Source organism: Oreochromis aureus, linkage group 15 (assembly GCF_013358895.1).
Source record: "Oreochromis aureus strain Israel breed Guangdong linkage group 15, ZZ_aureus, whole genome shotgun sequence".
Lineage (NCBI taxonomy): Eukaryota > Metazoa > Chordata > Actinopteri > Cichliformes > Cichlidae > Oreochromis > Oreochromis aureus.
This window is the reverse complement of record NC_052956.1, coordinates 7,074,599-7,089,352: the sequence shown is the minus strand read 5'-3', so window position 1 is coordinate 7,089,352 and position 14,754 is coordinate 7,074,599. Positions and strand designations below refer to the sequence as shown.

Genomic DNA, 14,754 nt, shown 5'->3' with positions numbered 1-14,754 from the left:
GTGCAGCAATTTCTTAATTAAAAGCAAAAAGAGCCCATTGGACATAAGATGTTTTAAGATTTTTCTTTCTTATCACAAACACTATCAGCTACAGTAGCACTTTGCATGATGATTATTAGACGTTTCACCGCCTTGAACTTTAGTTTAGCCGAGGTAAACGGCTCTGGCATTTGGATTTGGTGTCCAGGTTTTGACATTAAGAGAAAAGTCCTCATTAGGTCAATGCACTGAAGTGCCCGCACATCCACACAAGTGCATGACTCTTGCTGCCAGCAAGTGACAGCTGAACGTGAAGGATTTCCCCTCAGTGAGACGTCACAGATGAGCGTCAACGACCGTCATCACACTGTTTGCCAACCTAATTAGCTTTAAGTGAATCTGAAACAGTAAGCAGGTATCATGAATTTACAAACCTTACTACCAGCAGAGCCCGGGTCTCCAGGGACACATGGTAACTTGCTGAGTGGATTGGCTCCAGGTCTGCATCACTCTAATGCCTGCAAGCCTCAGGCTCCAGATGTCACTTTCTCTGCTGACAGTGGAAAAAAAATGTTACTCAAGTCTGTCTTTCATCTTTTTCCTTTCTTCTGTCTCTCTCCTTGACACTCTGCTTATATTTTCTCCTCTTTATCTTTTCCTTTTGCTTTCATGCCTGCTTTTGAAAAGATTCTGATGTGTATAACTAGTGGCTCTTCTATTTTGAGTCACTCGAGATTACAGCTCTCAATCTAGGTGTTTATTATTATTATGATAATTCTGTGTTCACTCATTTCCCTTCCTCTCTGCCTCAGTTGGTTTCTTGGTGAATTTATGCAGCAATGGATGAGCTATGGAAAGAAGAACAGGGCCACTGTTATCCCCTGTTAAGCGGGAGAGAGTGGACACTAAATATAGGCCCCCCTCTCAGCCACTGTAAGGACATTAGCCCATCTGCCAAAAGCTGATTAGCCTCCCTCCATAACCATGCACTCAGGGCTCTAGTGTGGCTGCTGTGGAGAGATTTACTGGCTATTGTGCTGCAGCACATACCTGCCTCATCCCGTCTTTTAGGTCACTCTCGCTTGAAAGAGGAAAAGAGAAGGAGTCCACTTCCTTATCAACGGGCTTAAAGAAAACAACAGATTGAGGGCTTTAGTGTGTTGCACAACGAGGAAAATAGCGAACCCAATAACACCGTAAGCTTAGGAAGGGTGTTACTAGCGTGCTATAACAGAGCAGCTTGACAGGTGGGCTGAGCATAGGAAGTATGCCATGCAATTCTTTTGAAGGGAGTCACGGTTAGACTGCAATAAGGAAAACAAATGCTCTAAACATTCACTATTTATGAAACTATCAGACAGTGAGTCATTCAGATCTTTATATTTTTTTCTTCTACAACGATATCTTAAATGAAATGACTGCTGCCCGTCTCACTGCAGAGCATGAAAGAGGAACAAAATGCCACCTCTTTGTTTCTGTGCATGGATATTAATTTCCCTTTTTTTGATAGCAGCACTTCTTGTATTCCAGTTGAAAGCATTTTTTGTGAATGCATGAAATGTTTATTGAAAAAAAGCGCAAAAACAGTTTAACCTTCTCAGGTCCCTTCAGAAGCACTACAAACGGCGCCCATGAAAACAAATGAGTGAATTACATTTAGTGACTATTGAACAAACCAGTGGGATAAAATGTCATAACTAGTTCATAAACTGCTGTCAGACTATGTGTGGAGAATACTTGCCCTTGTGTTGTTTCCTAACAGAAGGCAAGAAGTCCCTCCCACAGCTTCTAATAAAGGCTAGAAACCATTAAAAGCACTGACCTGGCTGTCTCTGAACATATTAGAAGCCACTTTACAGCCCTTTAAATCTCACAGAGACAAAGCAGAAGCTGTCATGCATTACAGAAGCAAGGACTGAAACAATGGCAATGCATTTAGCTGACTAAAATGAGAGGCCTCACCTCTCAGCTTTTAGGACTTCAAGGAGCTGTTGCTAACACCTTGGTGCCAGATACCACAGCTCACCTTCAGGGGTCTGGTGGAGTCCATGCCTCGATGGATCAGCAGCAGCAATAGGGCGACCAACACAATATTAAACAGGTAGTTATAATATTATGGCTAATTGGTGTATTTTTATGATGCAACTAGCTCGCTATTAACCTATTTGAGTAGGATTATAATGCTTAGCTAAGTAAAAAGTAATTTTGAATTTTCTCACTCGCAGTCAGAATCATTTCCTGTCTGGACTTTGTCTCTAAACAACAAAATTCAGAGGGTTTTTTTTGTTGTTGTTTTCCTGGGGTTTTTTTTTCTTGAACAGAGCCTGACTAGCTGTTTCTCAACTTCCACTCTTGGTCCTGTTTTCAGCTATTATATGAGAGTTCATATTAAAATGGAGTTATTTTCCACCCCTAACATCAAGCAAGAAAGTGAATAAGTGTATTTTCACGATGTCAAACTGTTCCTTTAAGAAGCTGTAATCCACAGTGACCTTATTAGTTCAAGATGCATGAGAAGGAGAGAGCAGCGGGAATCCCACATCTGTTCAAAAACGCCAAGCTATGAGCTGCCTTCAAAGATGAGACTTATGTTTAAAAAATACCACATCTATGATTTAAAGAAGCGCCATCAAAGAAGCATAAAGAAAAAAATACATGTGTGGATTTATGTGTTCAGACAAGCGCTGACAGATTTGTTTACTACAGAGTTAGATATTACTCAGAGTCTAGGTAGATATAAGATGTCTCCCCACGCTCTTCTTTTCAAGTTCTCCAGGCTCTAATTCATATAGTGCGTATAGCTTAGCGCTAGCTACATTATAGTGAAGGTCATGTTGAGGGCAACTAAACAGTGAGCCTCTTCAAAAGATATGTTTCTAAATGAATAAGATTTTTCTAACGGACACGTTAAATGTTTCGAAACAGTATGAAAAGGAATCGGGCTAAAGTGCCAACGTGGACCACAGCCAAAATGAAGTCATTTTCTTCAGTTTTCTGGTTTTAAAATGAATTATCTGTTGTTTAACTGAATGAACTGGTTTAGAATACTTTTTATTTGGCCCTGGAGTGGTTTAATGAACAGATCTCTCCCCACTGTTATGCTCTCAGCCTCTTGTGTGAGTATTTTCACAGGCAAAGGTCAGACTGAGTCGAATTACTGTTGCCATCTTTAATTAATTTAGGCTTCACAAAAACAGGAAATGAATAACACCAAAAGGTCACTTAGCAGTTTCTAAAACACTGGTATTGTGGGTGCACTGCTGACAGGAGGTTTTCATTGAATGAGAAGTCGCACATGAAGACGACTTTATTTAGTTTAGCTGTTATTTACAGGCAGCACAGGTGCAGATTTGAGACATATAAACAAGCAGTAATTTCAACAAATATGTAGTACATCAGTTTTTTAAAAATATACAGAACTCAAGAAAGGAACTGCATGTAAATGTTGCAGGTTTTGGAACCACGGAGTGACGTGAAAAACAAATGAAGATGTGTGTGTAGGCATTCAAACAGGCACACACATGCACGCAGGTCTGGTAGGGTCATGTTGGAGACGAACCAGTTGGAGCTGCAGCAGGGCCGAGAGTCCATCCAGCTCAGCCCAGCTGGGGTCAGAGGTCACCCAGTAAATCAAACAACAGCCAGACTAGACTGTGAGAAACAACGATTTTTGCGTCCGTGCGCGTGTTAAAGAGAACAAGAGAGATAAAGCAGGATGAAGACAAGAAGAGTGTGTATGGGCACACGTGTCTGTGTTCGTGCATTCGCCCTGTCTGTCTGTGTATTTGTGTTACACGAAAACATGAACGAGTGTCTAGCGTTCAGTGTCAGACATCTGGGGACGATGTTGCCTTTAGAGATTATGAATAGCAGCCATAAGCAAAACTTGATCCCCTTGATTATTAGGCAACACAATAATAATAATTTAGATTTGTCGAACAAACGAACCACTGAGAGAATTTTCCGTGACATCAGATGCCAAACAGCTGGCTGGCTCAAGCACTAAATCAGATTCATCCCTGATCTTAAGTGTTTATGCCTGTTTGTGTAAATAACTTGGACTCCAGTGAAACACAAACTGATTCCCTGCGATGCAGAAATACTAAAGAGACAGAGAGAGTGAGACAAATTGGTGACTTTGCTGCATCAGTGAAAATAATTGGCTAGTTTTCCCAATAGAGGCCAGACATGCTTTGACATAAATCCATCGACTAGTCTTCGTGGTTGCATGAAGCTGATAAAAAACAAAGAAACGTCCTAAATTCCTTTCATGTAAATTCTGCTTCAGTCTGTGAGGTTTAGGCTTATCACATAAACTTTAATTAAAATGAAAGTATCAGCATTTAAAGATGATAAACTTCTGACCCCACAGTGATCCTATGATTGTTGCATAATACTGTTAGCCAGTGCACCCCTTCCAGGTAGCCCCTTATTTAAGCTGTCAAACACTGAAAGGGATGCCACAGAAACATACATGAGAGAGTTGTTTGGTATAGATATAATTCAGCCATCTTTGTTTTCAGTAGGAGCAGGATTTTTCTTTTTAGAGAAAAAGGGCAAAACTTTCCATCGATGCATGGACTACTGGAGACTGGATGACATTTTGATTTTTGTCCATGTACCCGGAGGGATACGAGCAGCAAATCAGAAGAGCGCTTCAGAGTCTGGTTGAAAACAAGTTGTGTAACGGCTGTAAAATAAGAATTACATATATTGTTTGCTTATGGTCTGAAAGGTGAGCAGCTGAAGACCGATGCAGAGAAAATCGAAGCCCAGTCCTTACGTGTGCAAAAAAACACCCCAAAGGTTCTCAGCGTTTGCTCATTTCTACGAGAGGTTCATTGAAGTAAAATTCTATTTAAACTCACTTAAATTGTCCTTTGGTCGGCAGAAGCAGCCTTTAAGTGTCTCAAGGAGAAATTCGCCTCTGCTCCTGTACTTGTTCAGCCTGACCCAAGCCTTCAGTTTATTGTTGAAATTGATGATTCTGATGTCATTGTAGGGCAATGCTGTGTCAGTGCTCTTTTCTTTCTTTCCTTCTTCCAAGCTTAACTATGATGTAGGTAACCGAAGCCTGAGGAAGAATGGGGGCACTGGCTGAAGGGGGCCAAGCAACCTTTGGATGTTTGGACCGACCATAAGAACTTGGTGTAGATGAACCTATCGTCTGGCTAGGTTGGCTTTGTTTTTTCGTCAGTTTAGTTTTCTTCAAGAGATGTCTCAGACTCCCAAGAAACCATCATTTCCCAGTACTATGTCTTGGGAAGCCTCACTTGGGATGTGCTCTGAATCCAGATTTGCAGCTAAATCAGCTTTGTTGTTCAACCCATAGGTTGCAAAATCTACGAACTGTTCCACAACGATTCCTAGGTCCGCCTTTGCTTGTTTCTGTCTGTCCACACTCAGGATAGGATCAAAATCGCCTGGTACTTTTCTCTCTTCATAATTGCATAAGATTCTCAACACCACAGGCTGAAATGTAACTCCAAACCATGACAGAGCTTCCACTGTGTTTTACAGATAACTGGTGACACTCGCTGTTATAAAGCCTGTTGCCTTTTTTTCCCCCGTTTTCCTTTTTTAAGAATGTCTTTTTGACAGCCACCCTTCCACTGACACCAATTATGATGAAGCTTTGGTGAACACTAGACGGCTCACCTAATCTGCCATACACAACTCTTAGTTCTTTTAAAAAGCTGGTGCTGGATTTTTTTTCCTGTTTCTTAAAGACATGACTTACTATAGGCCTGACAGTGGCCAAAAATGTAGCAATGCCAAGTTTTTGGCTTATAGCTCTTTGGGAATCAGCAGAAATAACATTTTATGGCTGTCAGACTGTGTTATCTTCGGCAATTTTGTAGATTCAGCTAAAGAAATAGATATGTCCCTGTGAGAGGTGGTTAGTAACAAAGTGTTTATGTATGATTTGCATGTATGTACAAAGTGTATATTTTAATATAGATTCTTTACTAAGTTGTCTGTTATGTGTAGACACATTGGTTCATCCCTTTTTTTATGCTGGGATGGGTCATAGGTCAGTGTTTAGTGGCTTAATAACAAAACAAAAAAAAACTCTGAAAATGTCAAGTACAAGGACTGGACTGGAAAATCTTTGAAAGATTTTCAGAAAGTTTGGAGCTCAAGAGTAAGTATGGCTTACTGGAAGCAAAAACCTTAAGGAATAAAGAGTGGCTCTAGACTTTTGCATAGTACTATAATATTCTCAATTATAGAGTTAATTATAACATATTCACATCCCATGGTGTCAAATACTGACATTCTGAAAGTGATAAGTACAAGGTGTGCTTCAGTGGCAGTTTCTTGGTGGGTCAGCCATGGCTCTATGGGATTCAGAATTATAGCAGTTCAGTTTTAAAGACCAACAAATAAAATCTACCTGTTAGATTAGTGTTTAGATAGTAGAATATTATCTTTTCTATTGACACACACACCTCCACACTTGGAGATTGAAAAAGGACACATATCTGGTGTGTTTAAATGGAACAGCAACCGGTCTTTCACAGGTATATGTATTTATTGACTAAAGTGATGCCCGCCATTGACACCTCTGCATATCTGTCAGATACCAGAGTCCTTGAAAAAAACAAGTGTGGCTAAATGTTCTGTATAATTATACTGAACCAAAATTAGTAAATTTATAACTGCCCATGGGTTTTATGCATGAATAATTCATTTATTTGCCACAGAGGAATCCATTTGTTACAACATACTTATAAACAGTGCCTTATTGGAAACTGTGAGAGTTAAAAACTAATTGCAAAGAATTCGGCACATATTTTACACCGGATGAAACCCTCCCATTTATCCAGACTTGGGACTGGCACTAAGAGTAAACTACCTTATTATCCCCTCAGGCTGAGTTTGTGATTCCTCCTGGAATCAAACCGATGATGTTCTACATGTAATACATTAACCACTAAACCACAGAAACATATTTGTTAGACATTAATAAAGCCATTAATCGAAACACACTAAGGATGCTGTATTTGGAGTGGTTTCCCCCGGTCTGTACATGAGACTGTGTTTGGCTGGTGTGGCCTCAGACACAGTTACATTGTAATCACCAAGGCTGCAACAACTAGCCATGAGAGAGCCGCCTCTCCTGTCCTATAAAATAACATCTGGTGCATTGCTGTCTAAGACACACACCCACACTAACCTGCACAATGCACTACAGCACAAATTAACTTGCAAGCAGTCGGAATGAGAAGTGAAGAAAAGACAGAGTATAATGAAAGTACATGGACGAAAAAAAAACATTAACTTGTCACATAAAGTATTACAGATGCATTACCATTTCACCACATGCCAACTCTGAAAGCACTACGGCTACAAAACAAGCTGCTAAGAATCTAAAAAGTCGCCCACTTCAAACGTTCAAGCCCATCCTGATGAAATCAGTATAACTATGATCAACATTACTATATGCTGTGGGTGATTAGAAAAACATTCATCCTCTTATCACTGGTGCAGTTGGTGCTGAAATATGCTTTGTTTTGTACCTAGATCCTTGGCATTTTGAAAAATCACTTAGAGGAAAATGCTTTCTTTGGAGCTTGCCCCAGACTGACTCAGAACAACAGGTCTCGAACACATGTATGTGTGCAGCAGTGTTTCTGAAGTACTTAAAGTTTCCTTCAGTCATAGAAAACCAAGGAAACCTTTTAGACTTATAATAAAGCCTACACGCAGACTTAGAATTCAGGGTCAAAGTGAGCATTTACTCAGTTTAAGAGGTTAAGATAGCCAGTTAAGCCCTCACGAGTATCATCATTCAAAATGTGTGTTTTGCCAATGCATGTGCACATTTGCACACATCTGCTTCTTTCTGTTTAAAGCACCCAAGGAGGCAGTGAAAAGCTGTGATGGATTTACCCCATATGGTGAAGTGCAGAAACAGAGAGCAGGCCTGAGAGAATACCCATTTGCTTTCTAAGTACAGTGACCTGGATTGGATCTGCGTGAGTGTGACTTTGTGCAGTGATGTGTGGGGGAAAAGGAGCTCAGATAACTCTGAGGTGAGCCCATCTAAACATATGAAATATAACTATGCATCAAAGTTTAACGTAAAAACATGACTTTTGCAGCATTCATTAAAAATTTTATTTTTTGTAAAAGAGTTTTCTAAAAGTCTGCGTGATTGAGAAGCGTAAGGTCTGCATTTCATCATTATGTTATATTATAAAACACTAATTTGCACTCTCCTCCTGCAGGAAAATAACGGGTATCATTTTATTTTCAGCAGTGATACCTCTGAAGGGTTCATTTGGAGCTAAATTTAAATCAGCAAGGTCCTAATTTATGTGTGTTTCTGTTTGTGTATCTCTTCCGTACTGCTTTGCTGTGTGTGTACCTCTGCATAAGTATGTGTTATGACTCTGTGTGTGATTAAGGTGCAGAAATGCCAGTTGTGCTCTCACATCCTGATAAAGGCATTATTGCTTTCCTCTTGTCTCCGTCTCGGCCTGCTGCTAACAAGCCTGCTCTTACCTGGGGTGTAATGATAGTCATTATCACATTGTAGCAGAAAACACACCTGCCAGCTCGCGGCTCGTGCCAAAAACACACCTGTATGTGGTTAAGTATAGCACTGTCACTATATAGGGAAATGGAAAGTTAAAACTGGCCTCAAGAATGTGCAAGGTATGTGTGGCATGCTTAATTTACAGGTTTATGGCATCGTATATCATCAGCTCTGGCTGTGTGTGACACTGGTAATGTATGTGCTTCCTGAACATGCACTAAAATCACTAATTATTTCTTCTTTTCTTCCTTGTAGAAATAAAAACGTGACAGAGGATGCAGTGTTATAGCAACCATGTGAAGCAGGATTCTAATTAATCACAGGAACAGTCTTAGTCACAACAGATCGTCTCCAAACAGCAAGTGTTTTGATGAGCGCTGCTGTTCAGAAAAATCACAAGCAGACTGTCCAAGTCTTGGGGTTTGTTGTTTCTAGCTACATAGCATTGTTCCTGTCCACAGTAATCCAAAACAAACTCATCCAAAGCTCTACAGCTTAGATCAGTCGCTATTTAAATCAACTGCTGCAGCAACACATTTGCAAATGGCTTGAACGCATCTAACATCTGAAACATGAAAGCTTAAAATTTTTTGTGTGACAAATAAATCTTTAGGGACCTAAAGTACAACCATTGATGTTATTATGCTGATGCTAAGCACCGTGACATGCGCTTAGGTAATGTAAAAGGTATTTGTGCTGTTTGACTCACACTCTTAGACCCTTGTCAGATAAGTCCCACCAGCCTCGATAAACCCGAGGTTCCCCTTTCACAACATGGCATGCTTCTCTTGGACTTCAAAAACACACGCACAAAAAAAACAATCCTTTGAATTTTTGTGCAAATAGACTTTTTGTGAAAACTGTAGATCAGCCATTGCAAAACTTGTGAAATTATTTATGTATCGGTTTCTGATGGTGCTCAGTCTCAGCTGCCATTTGATGACCTTGACGCGGGTACACCTGTGGAGATTCCAGTGAGGATCCAATTAAGAGACAACGTACACTGGTGACAACATTTTTCTTTTGCAGCTTCAGCTAGTGCATCTCCGTTTTGCTCTTTTTTTACTTGCGTGCAGCCAACACAGGCTGAAAAGCCACTGATCTCTACTACTGGGAAACTAAAAACTTTCAGGTCCCAAAAATTCTTGTCCTTACCTACTGCTTCTGCATTTTCATCGGAATACAGCTAGATATTAGATATTGCCAAAGAATTCTCATTTCCAGAAATAGAAGTGAGTTGAAATGTTTTGCTTCAAATAAAGACTGAGAACAAAGAAAGCTGACATTATGTATTGGTGTGTTGAGTTTGACTGATTCAGCATGTCAACTTTAGCAATAATGCAAGACAGCAATACTGCAAAAGAAGCACTATTTATCATCGTGCTTTGAAAGTAGGTGAAATAGATTGATAAAGTCCCAGTAACCTAGGCCTACAGACTAGTCAATGACCTCATGGTAACCACAGGTCACTAAGGAAAAATGTAAATAGTGAATGGTTGCTGGAGGTTCCTGGCAATCACAAGGCAAAATTGGTCCCAAAGAAGCATACAGTGCTGCACTGAAAACAGACAGTGACCGGAAATAGATAGTCTATCTGATATCCTGTGTTGGTGTTGTTCCTGCATCATCATCATAATGTTTGGCCTGGATAAACATTGCAACTGAAAAATAATGTGTGGAAGAAAAAATACCCTTGTTTATATAAAACTCTCTTCTGGAACAAAGCATTCCCAGTGTTTTCTTTATTAACTTACACAATATAATAAATTATATTTTGCTTGTTTGCTTAGACAGTGTTTTGAGTTTTGATCTAGTTGTCATTGTTTTGTTTTCCCGTTTCTGTTTCCTGTTTTATTGTGACAGTCTTTTCTCCCATGGGCGTTATGTTTAGCGTTACTTCCCTTCTTTCCTTAATTAGTCAGATTTGTTTCAGCTGTTTTTTCACCTGTTTCCAATCCTCTCATTATGTTGCCTATTTTAGCCCTAAGTTTATCTCTGTTCCTTGTCACGTCGTCGTCAACTCCTTGTGTGTGTTCCCTGTTTAACTCAGTCATTTGTGTTTATTTCTCTCAGCTGCAGTAATAAAAACCTTGTATATTCCAAGCCAGCCTGCGAGTCCGGCATTTGGTCCTCTGTCTCTATTTTCTACACACCTGAACGTGACATCCTGGACCAACACTGTTGTGATGATGCAGGAACAACACAAACATGGGGATATCAGATAATGCAGAAATGTGTCTGCTGAAACGTGTTAGCTGCAGTGGTGAGGCACAACTTTTAATTCGCAGGCAAACATTCATCATTTTGCACTTGCGTTCAGCTTTTTCAAGTTTCCCTGCCGCACAGTTAATAGTTAGCAAGTGTTTGCAGATGAGCTGGCTTCTTCCATGCAAACTGCAGGCAACCAACCACAGACAACTATGCTTTACTAAAGACCAAAGCAATAGCCAGCAACCTCAAGCAAATAATTACCAATTGGTCAGGGAACACACATTTTTCCCAACTAGCCTCTAGACATGTGTTTGTTTTAGGCCTAACAAAGCACATCTTTGGCACTGTGTCTCCCTTCAGTGAGCAAGAGAACTTGTAAGTAAAGCTCATAGATGAAGAGGAAGAGTAGAGGTAGGCTGCAGGAACGTGACTAAGGGAGGAGGCAGGATTAAATTAGCATATTCAGAGATCTGTTCATAATAATTAGGCTGCAGAATTACAGTTAAAGATATGGTTATTAAATATGTAATTTCAATCAGTATATGCATGTGAGCCAATACTGGGAGATGAATTACTCAGCAGACAGTGTTAGTCATTTCAGAATCAGCTAAAAGGATTATATATTTATCAAAGTCTAGCTAGAATATCACTTGTCACTGTAGCAGGCTAATCTTGTCACCATCAATAGAGTTACATTACAAGCTAATATGCTTAATTAGCACTGACCGAGAGAAGAGAAGAGAAGAGAAGAGAAGAGAAGAGAAGGGTTTATTTGTCAAACAGAGATGAATGTACCTCCCATTTCCTGGTCTTTGGCAAGCGCTTGCATACATGGAAGTCGTGCAGTGCATGACCGTGTCTGTGTAACAGGGAGTCCTGTGTGCACATGTTGCTGCTACTGCATGTGCACGTCCTCGATCATGTTTGCAGTGCAAACAAAGTGTCTGAGTCAGCTGATACATTCCAATCCATAAATCATACAGGCAAGTTGAGTTTTTAAAGCTGCTTGACCTCCATATGAAGCTCAGATATTCAGCGTAGAGAAAGATAAACATACCGAGAACGCATAAGGGAGGAATATGACATCTCTGCATGACACTTATATGTTTTAGTCACATGGACACTTTGAGGGTGAGCTTCACGCTACAAAACAGAACAAAAATGTTTTCATTTGTTGGTTGCTAAGTCTGCAAAACAAATATTAAGCCTGGATTTATTAAGTTTCTCAGACCGTTAATTTGTCACAGAAGCTTACAGTGCCAATGTCAGAATTCTCTTTCTGGCCTGTCAGACAAACCAGTGGTTCCAATTCAGCCATCACCAATCTTCCTGATGGTTCTGGTAATATATTTGCTTGTGTTCAGTGTTGGCCAGTTGCAAACCAGATGTATCTGGTTGGGTTTTCTTTTTTGTTTTTTAGAGCACTTACAGAAGAAAAATCTTCAAAACAGAACAACTAACTGCATAATGATGTGTAATTTAATTGCAGTCAACTAAACTTTAGCCATGCTGTAACCACAATGGTCAGACAATATCCAGTCAACCATACCCACCAACATGTTTACATTTCTATGAAGGGAAAAATTAAAATTACCCCCTCACCCCCACACACATATACACACACACAAACACACACACCACTGCCTTGTTTCTTTTTCCTTTCCCCCCTTATTTTGCCTTTTCCTTTTCTTGGATATTTTTTCCCCTTCTCTGGTATTTTTGACTGTTTTTGGCATTTGAAATTTTGAATCCTTGGTGTTCCTGCATCATATAATAGGTGGTTTTGGTTAATCAAGGCTGGTTTAGGGATCTACGGAGAAGCTGTTTCTTCTTTATTTTGTTTTGGATCTTTATTTCTTTCTTTTTTTACAGACATATGGTATGAATGCTGACGAAAATACTGTGCTTGTTTTTTGTGCTGATCCAGTGTTCTCCTATAAAGAAGTGCTTGTTGCCCAGAGAGGATGTTTTGTGGTTCGTTCCTGTTCAAAGGTGAAGTTTGAGGAGTTGTTGGCTTTTGCTGCCAGTATTTTAAAAAGACTGAGAGTTTTTGTACAAAGAGAAAGGATATGAAAATCAGCTAAAAACATAAGTTCCAAAGCTTTTGGGCAAAGGCACAGTTTCTGTAGTTTAGCCTCTGTATACCATCACAGAAGATTTTAAATCAAACAATGAAGATGTGACTGAGGTACATGATCAATAAACACGAGTAAACCGGTTCCACTGGCCTGTGCCGTAACATTTCCTCCACCACATTTGCCAGATGCTATGGCATGCTTAGGATCAGGAGAGGTTCTTACCGGGCACGTCATTTCCAATGGGAGGTACAATTGACCACTGTGACTGTTTGGATGGAGGACCTCTTGAGTTTTATTGCAGATAAACATCTTTAATCATGATTTCAGTCAAACCATGACTCTACCAGGATGCATCTGGATTGTGTTTAAGATCTCCCACTGATCCTGACTTTTTAATTATTCATTTATTTATTTATTTTTGCTATTTGAGCCTGCTGCTTCTGTCTGACCGGGTCTGATCTGAGACCGTTTAATTGGCGAAATAATGCTCTCGATAACTTCATCCCTGCCTGAATAACAGATGGGGGTTTATAAGTAAATCAAAAGTAAAAAGAAAATGAGGGGATTTATTTCTCTGAATAAAGAATAAGAGGAAACGTAAACTCTATGTAAACTTTACATAGGCCAAGCTCAAATAAAATGACCTCATTCATAATATGATCTTTTTTATTTGTTCATTCTTTTCTGTTAGACAAGCTGGTTCCCACCAGCTCATGGATGTGATCTTTTAAAAATCCCATGCTAGTGAAGAGCTGCTTGTCTATCTAATAGCAGATTTATGCCCTTCCACTGTCGATTCTTAACTGACCCCAGCAAAAGGCTTTAAGGTCTAAGGTTATAGGTGAGGGTACAACAAAAGGGGACATACTACTGACAGAAAAGTGTGTCAGCTTTCTCATGTCTTGACTGACTGGCTGAGCCGATTATTCATCATCACAAAGTTGTGAAATTCAGGTCGATTCAAGAGGGGCTGGTTGTGGAAGAGCTATCCTTGTGTGCATACATGCAGACGTATTCTCGCATGCCATACTAGAGCTATGTTTACACACGAGGCCCATAATCTTAACATCCTCTAACCTGCTCTGTCTTTCCACCCTGTGACCTCACTTTCACCTTCCTTCCCCCCATTTTAACACTTCACTGACTAGCATTTTCACACATAGAGATACCCACCTGTCAGCTGTGTGGTTTTGACGTGACCCATACTGTTATGTTAAAAGACAGCGACAGAACTCTGCAGCAGGGCAGGTCATGGTTTTACTCACCTGTCACCATGGCAACATCACAGTTTGGAGGACCAAATCGTAGTTTTTGTGTTTACATGTGGAAAATGAAACCAGTCACCATTTTGTTGACACCCCTGCCTCAAATAAGATTTTTTGTCCAGTCACAGACAGTTAGGAAAGTACTCGAGGCCCTAATTGTGCAGGCAACCTTGCAGAAGAATTTTGTCCAAACGTTTTGATAAAATGACAAGCTTTGCCTCCACTACAGTGGATTTTGAATCAAATAGTCAACATGCAATTGGAGTTCAGATTTTCAGCTTTAATTTAGGGGGGTTTACAAAGGTTTTGCAGTGATTGTGAAGGAATTGAAATCCATTTGGACAAACTATCCTTCCATCCATTCATTCTCTTCCACTCGTCCTTATTAGGGTCGCAGGAGGGCTGGAGCCTATCCCAGCTACCATAAATAGAGAGGCGGGGTAAACCCTTGACAGGTCACTAACACAGAGAGACAGACAATCATTTGCACTCAAATTCACATCTATGGACAATTTGGAATCACCATTTAACCTAAAACCTCTAACTGCCTATGTGTGAACAGTGAGAGGAAGCTGGAGAGAACCCATGCAGACTCCACACAGAAAGGTTCCGGCCAGGTGATGGAGTCAAACTTGGGAAACTCTTGCACTGCGCCACCACGCTGCCTTGAAGAAGC

At 40.2% G+C, this 14,754-nt stretch overlaps 1 long non-coding RNA gene across 1 annotated transcript; it reads left to right on the top strand.

The window, feature by feature from the left end:
- The first annotated feature begins 1,670 nt into the window (after positions 1–1,670).
- On the top strand, positions 1,671–10,270 carry LOC120433133. Its single transcript, XR_005608344.1, has 3 exons — positions 1,671–2,080; positions 7,839–8,018; positions 8,780–10,270. It is a non-coding gene; the product is annotated as an uncharacterized LOC120433133 (long non-coding RNA).
- The last annotated feature ends 4,484 nt before the right edge of the window (positions 10,271–14,754 follow it).